This window comes from Lagopus leucura, unplaced genomic scaffold, assembly GCF_019238085.1.
Source record: "Lagopus leucura isolate 7727_CA_CO unplaced genomic scaffold, USGS_WTPT01 Super-Scaffold_100040, whole genome shotgun sequence".
Taxonomy (NCBI): domain Eukaryota; kingdom Metazoa; phylum Chordata; class Aves; order Galliformes; family Phasianidae; genus Lagopus; species Lagopus leucura.
This window is the reverse complement of record NW_024962289.1, coordinates 3,628,276-3,636,611: the sequence shown is the minus strand read 5'-3', so window position 1 is coordinate 3,636,611 and position 8,336 is coordinate 3,628,276.

Below are 8,336 nucleotides of genomic sequence, written 5' to 3'. Positions count from 1 at the left end.
GAGAAGGAGAAGGAGAAGGAGAAGGAGAAGGAGAAGGAGAAGGAGAAAGGAGGAGGGACGCTCAGTTCCAAGAGAAGATCAGCAGCTGGAGTTCTACGAAGAAGGCAGTTTCTCCAGACAATGCTGTGTTTTCAAATCCAATCTGCACCCCTTTTTGCGTGCCATCAGTCACCCTGGATATCCTCACAGCTGTTTCTAGAGGTTTTGCTGCTGGACACGTGGGCATGGCAGCCCAGGAGCCATCCCCTGCATTGCGATGGCCGCACCAACACGAGGAGCCATCACTTACAAGAAGAGGGACCCAACTCCCGCTCTGGTTTAGTGATCTGCTGCTCCCTACAGAACCAGAGGAGCCCCTCATTCCACACCCCAGAGACCCCTACCTTCTGCAGGACCCCAGGGCAGGGTCCTCTCCATCCAATCCACCGCTGTCCCCAGTGCTCAGCACCGTCCGGGCCAGGAATGGGGTGCCTATATAACAGCAAGGTGGTGGCTGCGCGTTTCATGCAAGCGCGTTGCGTAAAGGCAGGAGCGGGGACAGGGCAGCACCCGGGCTGTGAATGTGGAGGAACCCGTTCAAGTTTTAAAGCCTGAACCCTGCCAGGGAGTGGGTGTGGAGCCGGCATAAGGCGTCAGAGGGCAGGGAGATGTGGCACAGTGCTGCCTGCTGGCCTCCCTGTAATGAGCTCCCAGGATCAAACAACAGGCTGCTGGTCCCCAAACACAGCTGGGCCCCATGGCAGGGACAGGCTCAGCTCTGTGCACAACCACACATCTCTGTTCCCTATCCCCACACTGGTCTCATCTCTGTGCTCGCTCCCCTCTGTGTCACCCAGCCCCACACTGCTGGATGGTCAGTCCAAAGAGCAGCATGGCTGTGGACAAACCCAGACAGCACAGCTCTGGTCACTGTCGCCTCCTGCCTGCCTGCAGGCTTCCAGCACCATCTGCTGCAGCTTGTGGGCAGATGGAACCCCTCCACTTGTCCACTTGTGGGTTGGAATCCTGCACAGAGGAGGCTCTCTGTGGCATTACCCCTTGTCTCAGGGTGCTGCCATTCTTCTCTTAACTTCCAGAGCCTTTCAAAAGCTGTTTGCAAGTGGATGGTTCCTGTCACCACATTGGATCCTTTCAGCATCCTCAGCCCAGATGGTGTCCTCAAGGTAATCAAAAGGGCTCCAAGGAACTCCTGTGTCCTGGGAGGCCTGCATCTCCATCATAGTTTAGGAGAAACTTGGAATTAAGTGGGGATCTCACATGGGTGCAGAGATGCTCTGTAGAACCACTCCTGGTCCTGTGCTCCTCCAGCCTCAAGAAGATTCCCAGGGATCTCCAGGATCTATGGGGTAAGAAGAGACAGCAAGAGTGTTAAGGCACCTCTGGCACCCAGCATTCAACAGATGGGTCCCCACAGTCACTGCACGGGCAGCAGTGGTGGTTTCGAGCCCTGGCAGGCGTGGGCAGTGGTATCGCCACCCGTGGGTGCAGCAGTTACATCACAGGGTTGGTTTCTGAATGAAAAAGGGTGGGTGCAAACTTACCAGGCCATCCCATGCTGTGGGGCAGCTGCCAAAATACAGAGAGCACCTCATGTGGGGTTGGTACCCTTCACACCTCTTATGCCATGAAATCCCACCGTAAGGAGATCCGGAGCTGCTCCTCTGCTCCACATCCACTCCTCTCACTATCCTGTTTTTCATGGTGCGAGCATAAATTGAAGTTGAGAACTCTCTGGGCTGACCCAGGGCTGAGGTCTTACCATCACCTTTGGGTGCACATTCCCATTTGTGACTGATCGCTTCCCCAGGTCCTCAGTGCTGGAGAAGTGACCTGGGCCAGCACAGGCAGGTCTGGGGCACTGGGCATCTCCCCACCTTCAGCTCTCAGCTGGCACCGGGCGGGGTGGAAATTCCTGTTTCCCATAGTTTGGATGCTCTCCATTGTCGGAAACTATGAGCTCACTGTTCTATACATAGGCACTGAGAAAACAAGTCTGCTTCCCTCTGCAGCTCTGCTCTGCCCATGCTAAAATCAAAGGGGTTCTGGTGTCATCAGTTTTGCTCTTTCCCATGCATGACTTTTCCTGGTGCCTTTGCCCCAATTCCATACGTGGCTGCCTCTCTCCTGGGTGGCAGTCGAGTCTGACAGTACCAGAAAGGTGAGACCAGGTTCAGGGGCAGAGCCAGGTCCTTCTCCAAGTGAGGAGGTAGAGGAGGTAGAAATGGGAGCTGCTCTCCCATGCCTACAGCTGAGACCTGCTCTGCTCAGGGTCAGTGGCTCCAGCAGAGAGGAGCATCACAGCCCTGGGGGAGAGCACAGCCCTGGGTCCCCTCCCTATACAGGGAGTTCAGCCATCAGCCAGGAGAACCCTTCAGTTGGAGAAGCTCTCAAAGGCAGAAGAAGGGATCATGGTGCCCTTATCTATGCTTGGCAGCCAATGTTGGAGGTTTTACTCAACTTTTTACTGCGAGGGGGTTTGTGGCTCATATTCAGCTCCTCACCTGCAGATCCAAGGGTTTACAGGCACTTCTGCTCATCCCGTTCCCTTTCCACCTCTTTCCAGTTTGGAAACCTTGAGTAGCTGGCATTGGTGAGAAGGAGGTAAAGGTAAGAGGGGAAAAATAAATCTGTTTAACCTCATCCCTGAGAAGATGTTCAGCGGAGCTCAGTGACTTTCCCAGGGATGCTCCATGTTTTTTTGTTTAAATAAAATCCCATGTCTGGAAAAGATGCACAAGCTGGAGGGCATGCAATCCCCGAGGGAGCCTGGGCGGCCCCAGGTTTTCCCGTCTCCTCCCATGTTTATTTTGTATGACTTCAGAACGGGAAATCGGTGTTATTTTCCTTCTGGGTAACTCCGTACCGTCCGTCTGCTCCGTGTTTTTTGCCTTGCCCAGGAGGTGGTGCTCTCGGATGGGCTTTGGGTGCCCAAAAGAAACAAAGTGCCCAGGGTGCACTGAACGACCTCAGAGCCTTCATTCTCAGAGCTGCCATGGTCTGGAAGGTGCTGTCCCCACAGGGAGGCTGCCCATGGGGGAAGATAGAAGGGATGTGAGCCATCCTCCTGCAGGTGCCGAGGGTCTGGTATTTTTATATGAGAGCTCCAAGGGATGGAGGCTGGAATATCTCCCAGACCCTCACTGGTTGCTGTTTTTCCACCACGGTGAGGATGTGCTGAGCAGATCCTGCCTGCTTTGCTCAGGGACCTGCAGTACTTGGGCACACAGCTCCAGGCTGCCTGTCTGCTGCTCAGAAATGCCTCTGAACCTGGTGCTGTCTCTCAGGACCTTATTCGGACACCAAATATTGGGCTTCTGTTCCACCCAGAATCACAGAATCACTGAATGGCCTGGGTTGGAAGGGACCTCAAGGACCATGAATCTCCAACCCCTGCCACATGCAGGGTCACCAACCTCCACATTTGATACCAGATCAGGCTGCCCTGGGCCCCATCCAACCTGGCCTTGAGCACCTGTAGGGACGGGGCATCCACAGCCTCTCTGGGCAGCTGTTCCAGCACCTCACCACTCTTATAGTAAAGAAAGAGCTCAACACCCAACTCCTATGGAGCTGCACAGCCCTATGGTTTTTACCTGGGTGGTATCCAAGGGCTCCTTCAAGGCTTATTTGCCCAGAGATTCCCTCCACCACAGGAGTAGTGCCACAAGCAGGGCTGGGGCAACCCAATGCAGTCAGGGAATCATAGAACCATAGGGGCTGGAAGGGACCCCTGGGGATCCACCAGTCCAACCATCCCTAAAGCAGATTCTCTAGAGCACATTACACAGGACAGCATTCAGGCAGCTCCTTCCAGCTTCATGCCATCAGCAAACTTGTTGAGGGTACATTCTATCCCTTCACCGATGAAGATATTAAGTTCATACCGACTGCTGAAGACAGCGAGCAATGCCACGGCAGCACAGACCCTGCCTTCAGTCCCTATCCAAAAAACAGCCCCAATCCTGTGGTTGCAGGGCAAGGCTGTGCCAGCTTCCACGGATACAAGCTATGCCTCAAATCCAGCAGCAAATAGGATGAGTTTCATCACTGGTACTGTACACAGACACACATCCCATCCTGAGATGGTTCCGGGGAGGGGGTGCTGCCATGGTGCTAATCTACATCATGTGAGCAATGGAGAAACAATGAGGCTTTGGAGTGAGCAGGCAGATGCTGGGGGAGAAGAAGGCCTCTATTGAGGCAGGCTGGCAGCTGCCTCCAGGGCACAAGGGTTTGGGGTTCTGCAAGTGCAAGGATGAGCAGATCCTTCCTTAGAATGGGGCTGGGGTCGGGAGAAACATGTTGAGCCTATCAAATCATAGCGGCCAGAAAAGGTGAATTTTCCCCTCGCTGCTGTGGTCTGGGATTAAATGGGACCACTGGAGGAGTTTAGGATGCGGACGGGGTTGGTACCCTCATCCCGTGCATGCTGGCTGCCAGCAGAGGGAGTAGCGGGTGTCCTTGGAGGGCTCAGAGAGGGGACAAGGTGCTGGGGACACTGCAACGTGAGCAGGAAAAGCTGCCAGGGCTTGTGGTCCTGCACCAAAAGGAGTTACTGCGTGAGGTTTTGGCTGCCTGGTTGTGTGGCAGGTTGAGATTTTCCTCCAAGCCCCAGCTGAGGGGCAGCTCAACAGGAATCAGAACAGCCTCCAGGTGAATCTGCAGTGCACATCTTGGAGCAGGACAGGAAGAAAAGACTCAATAAAAGGAAAACTGAATTCTAACATACGATGGTGTTCGTTCAGGCTGTGCTTTCAGAAGGCAAACAGAGGTGCACCTTCTTTCAGGAATTGCTGGCAGTCTGTCAAACACAACAATTTGGTAAATATTGCCTAGGCACTGAAGGCAGCACTGAAATCAGTAAAAATAGCAACTTTTATTGAAAAGAAGACTCTGTGTGGATGCATACAACCAGCTTGAGGCAGGGAGGTGTTGGATAAAGGGAGGATTGATTACGTGGTTCAGTCACTGAGCACAACAGAGGCTTCATTGCCTTTGTGCTGCAAGAAAATCCCTGTTAGCTTCTGTCCTCCTGGCCTCAAATCCACCCAGGGCTGTGGTTCTCCCACTTCTATCACCTGGGGACCCCATCTTCTAAAGCCCTCCTAGACCTCAGCATCTCCACACACCTTCAATACCACCTTCATGATGTCCTTCACACACCCACAGTCTTGCAGCCTCCCAGCTCCACTCTTCCATACATCGTTCCCAGTCCCACCCCATCCCACCCTACATCCCTCCCAACCCTATCTCTCCCTGTACCTCTCCCAGCCCCATCCTTCCCAGTATATCCCCTCATTCCCTTCCCAGACCCAGACCCATTTCCTTCCTAAAACCATCCCTCCCAGTCCATGCATTTCCACCAGTGCCAGCCCACAGCCCCAGATCTGATGCTCCACTCCATCCCCATGGGAGCCACCCCTTGCCAGCCTGGTGCCCAAATCCATTTGGTGATGGCTTCAAACAACCACAATTCACCTCACTGAGTTGCAAGAATGAAACACTGCTGTTGTTAGGGCAGCATTTGGAATGAGGGGGGGGAGCACAGTCTGGGCGCAATGAACTGATGGTTCTCAGGTCATGGGTAAATATTCTCAGCTCCACAGCCACAAGCAGGTCTCTCTGGTGCACAGAGCAGGGCAGGCACCTCATCCTGGCTTTCCCTTTTCCAAAGCCTCCATTACCTTAAGGATCTGCAGAACCCAGCCACCCCAGGCTGCTTTGGCTGCTTAAGGAAAAGGAGAACAAGATCAATGTTTGTGGTACCAAGAAGAAACAGGGGGGATGCTGACAACCCCACGTGCCCCACTGGGGATGTGTCCCTGCTATGGCTGAGCTGCCCTCAGATCTGCCCCTTCATCTCCTCTGCCTGGGTGCTGCTGTTTGGAAAAAGCAGAGAAGGGGAGAGTTGCTTGGTCCTAGGCTCTCCTCCAGGGCAAAGACAAAGGGGAGAATCCCTGCTGTGTCCCAGGGGTACTTCTCCCCTCTCAGAGAAGGAAGGAAGGAAATGCATGGCAAAAGATGCGCTGTGCCCAGCTACCCCTGGAGAATGGGTGGCACCCAACCAAGCCCGGAGCACAAGGATGAGCACCCAGCCTGCTCTTAGGATAAATGATGGGAACCCAGCCTGCATCAAACCCTTCCCAGCCCACAAACAACTCCCAGGGGGTTCTCACCCCTCCCTCCCCCCTTGCACTGCACCACTGGGGACTGCACCCACCTCTGGGTCCCCCTGAGCAGTGACACAGCCCCCATGAGCTCCCATCCCACCCCACTCATCCCATGCCACAATGACCTCCCACAGGACATCCCCGGACCGTGGGACAGCCCCGGCTGCCTCCTCCCCCCCGTGAGAGCCCCCCTTTGCTGCAGCACATCACGTCTCTCTTTTCTCTCCGCAGCCTTTCAGCTGAGGGGCTTTTTGCTGGCGAAACACAAATCTGGCGGCGGCCACGGCTGCTTTGTGCGGCCGCTAATGCTAAATGACTGCTCCTTTGTGCGGCCGCAATGCCCGGCCCCTGGGCGAGCGCCTGGGAACGGCTCCAGCGTACAATGGGGTGCAGCCGGGAACCACCTCAAAGCAAACATTGACTTAAAAATTGGTGTTAACCAGGCAGGCACGTCAGACGTCTTGGGAAACACAGCCCTGCCGCTGCTGCTTTGTTGGTGGAAGCACAGCCCCACCGGGACCAGTATTGTAAAGGGGGTTTGATGCATTGAGAGAGCTGCACGGAGAGCGTGAAGGACCGTGATCAGACAGTGTGGTATTTCTACACGGCTCTATCAGCACAGGGAGAAAAGATGGGCACCGGTTTGCTCCAGAGCACCATGATGGGCAGCCAACCTCCTCCACAAGGAGGGCTCCCAACCCGCTCAGTGTGCTGGTAGACACCCAATCTTCTCTACATGGGCACTCTGCTCCAGAGCAGAATGATGGGCAAGAAACCTCCTCCAGAACATAAGGTTAGGTACCCAACCTGCTCCAAAGCTGAGGAGTAAGCACCCATTCCGCTCCAAAGCATCACAGCCATGCAGCCTGACTGAAAGAACAAAGATGGGCATGCAACCTGCACCAGAGCTCAATGGTGGGCACCCAATCTGCACTACAGAATCACAGTGGGCATGCAACCTGCTCCAGAGTTGAGTGGTGAGCACACAACCTGTGCAAGAGCACCATGGTGGACACCCAATCTGCTGCAGAGAGTGATAGGTATGCAAGCAGATCCAGACCTGAACGGTGGGCACCCAACTTGCTGCAGGACACAATGGTGGGCACACACCTGGCTCAAGGGCTCTGTGATGGGCACTCGATCTGCCCAAAGCCTCTGGCTGCTCCCTGCTTGTGGCAGAACAGGGCTGGCAGTTATATGCTTCCATCTCCCTCTGCCTTCAAAAGGGGTTTCAGAGAGCCAAGAGGATCCAGCATCCAAGCAAAGGCAGGAGTTGGATGGGAGGCACCACAGGCAGCACGTGCATCACCCAGGTGCAGGTTGGTATAGGAAATTTGCACAAGCACAAATGGGGACTGGGCTCAGCCTCCAGGAGGGCTGGAGCTCCTCCTACACAGACAGGCTGAGGGAGCTAAGGATGTTCAATATGGAGAAGTCTGGGGAGACCTCATTGTGGCCTTCCAGTACTTAAAAGAGCTGATAAAGAAGAGAGAGAATGACTTTTTACATGGGCAGATAGTGACAAGAGGGAATGGCTTTAAAGGGGAAGATTTAGGTCAGATGTGATTTGGAAGTTCCTTACTCAGTGGCGGTGAGATCCTGGTACTGCTGGCCAGAGCTGTGCCCATCCCTGATGTACCCAAGGCCACGGGTTGGATCTGGGCAGCCTGAGCTGAGTGGGCCAGGAGGTTGTGAGGTCCCTTCCAACCCAAGCATGCAGTGGGTCTATGAATCTCTGCTTGCCAAGCACCTGATGGGACACAGCAGCAGAGGGACCATAGGGATGGTTGTGTCACAGTGAGGTGGACTCGGTGACCACATGCTTATGCAGGACATGTCCCACAAAAGGACCCAGACGTCTCCAAGTGCTGCCACACTGCCGGCAGCAATGGCCTCCAGTAAGGGAGGCACGAGGGCCTCCAACACCACATCACCAATGACAGATTGCCCAGCTAATTGCAGAGGGCAGAGAATGCAGATGGAGCTGAAGCTGGGGTTGATGTGAGGCAGCGCAAATTGGTAGTGGGGCAGGTCAGTCTGACCCTATGGAGGCCTGGGGGTACCTGGTGAGGGCTGTGCCTGAGTCCCAGCAGACAGCTGACAGAGCCTGAGGCAGTGGGACAGGAAGCAGGACAGAATCACAGAATCACAGAATGACCAAGGTTG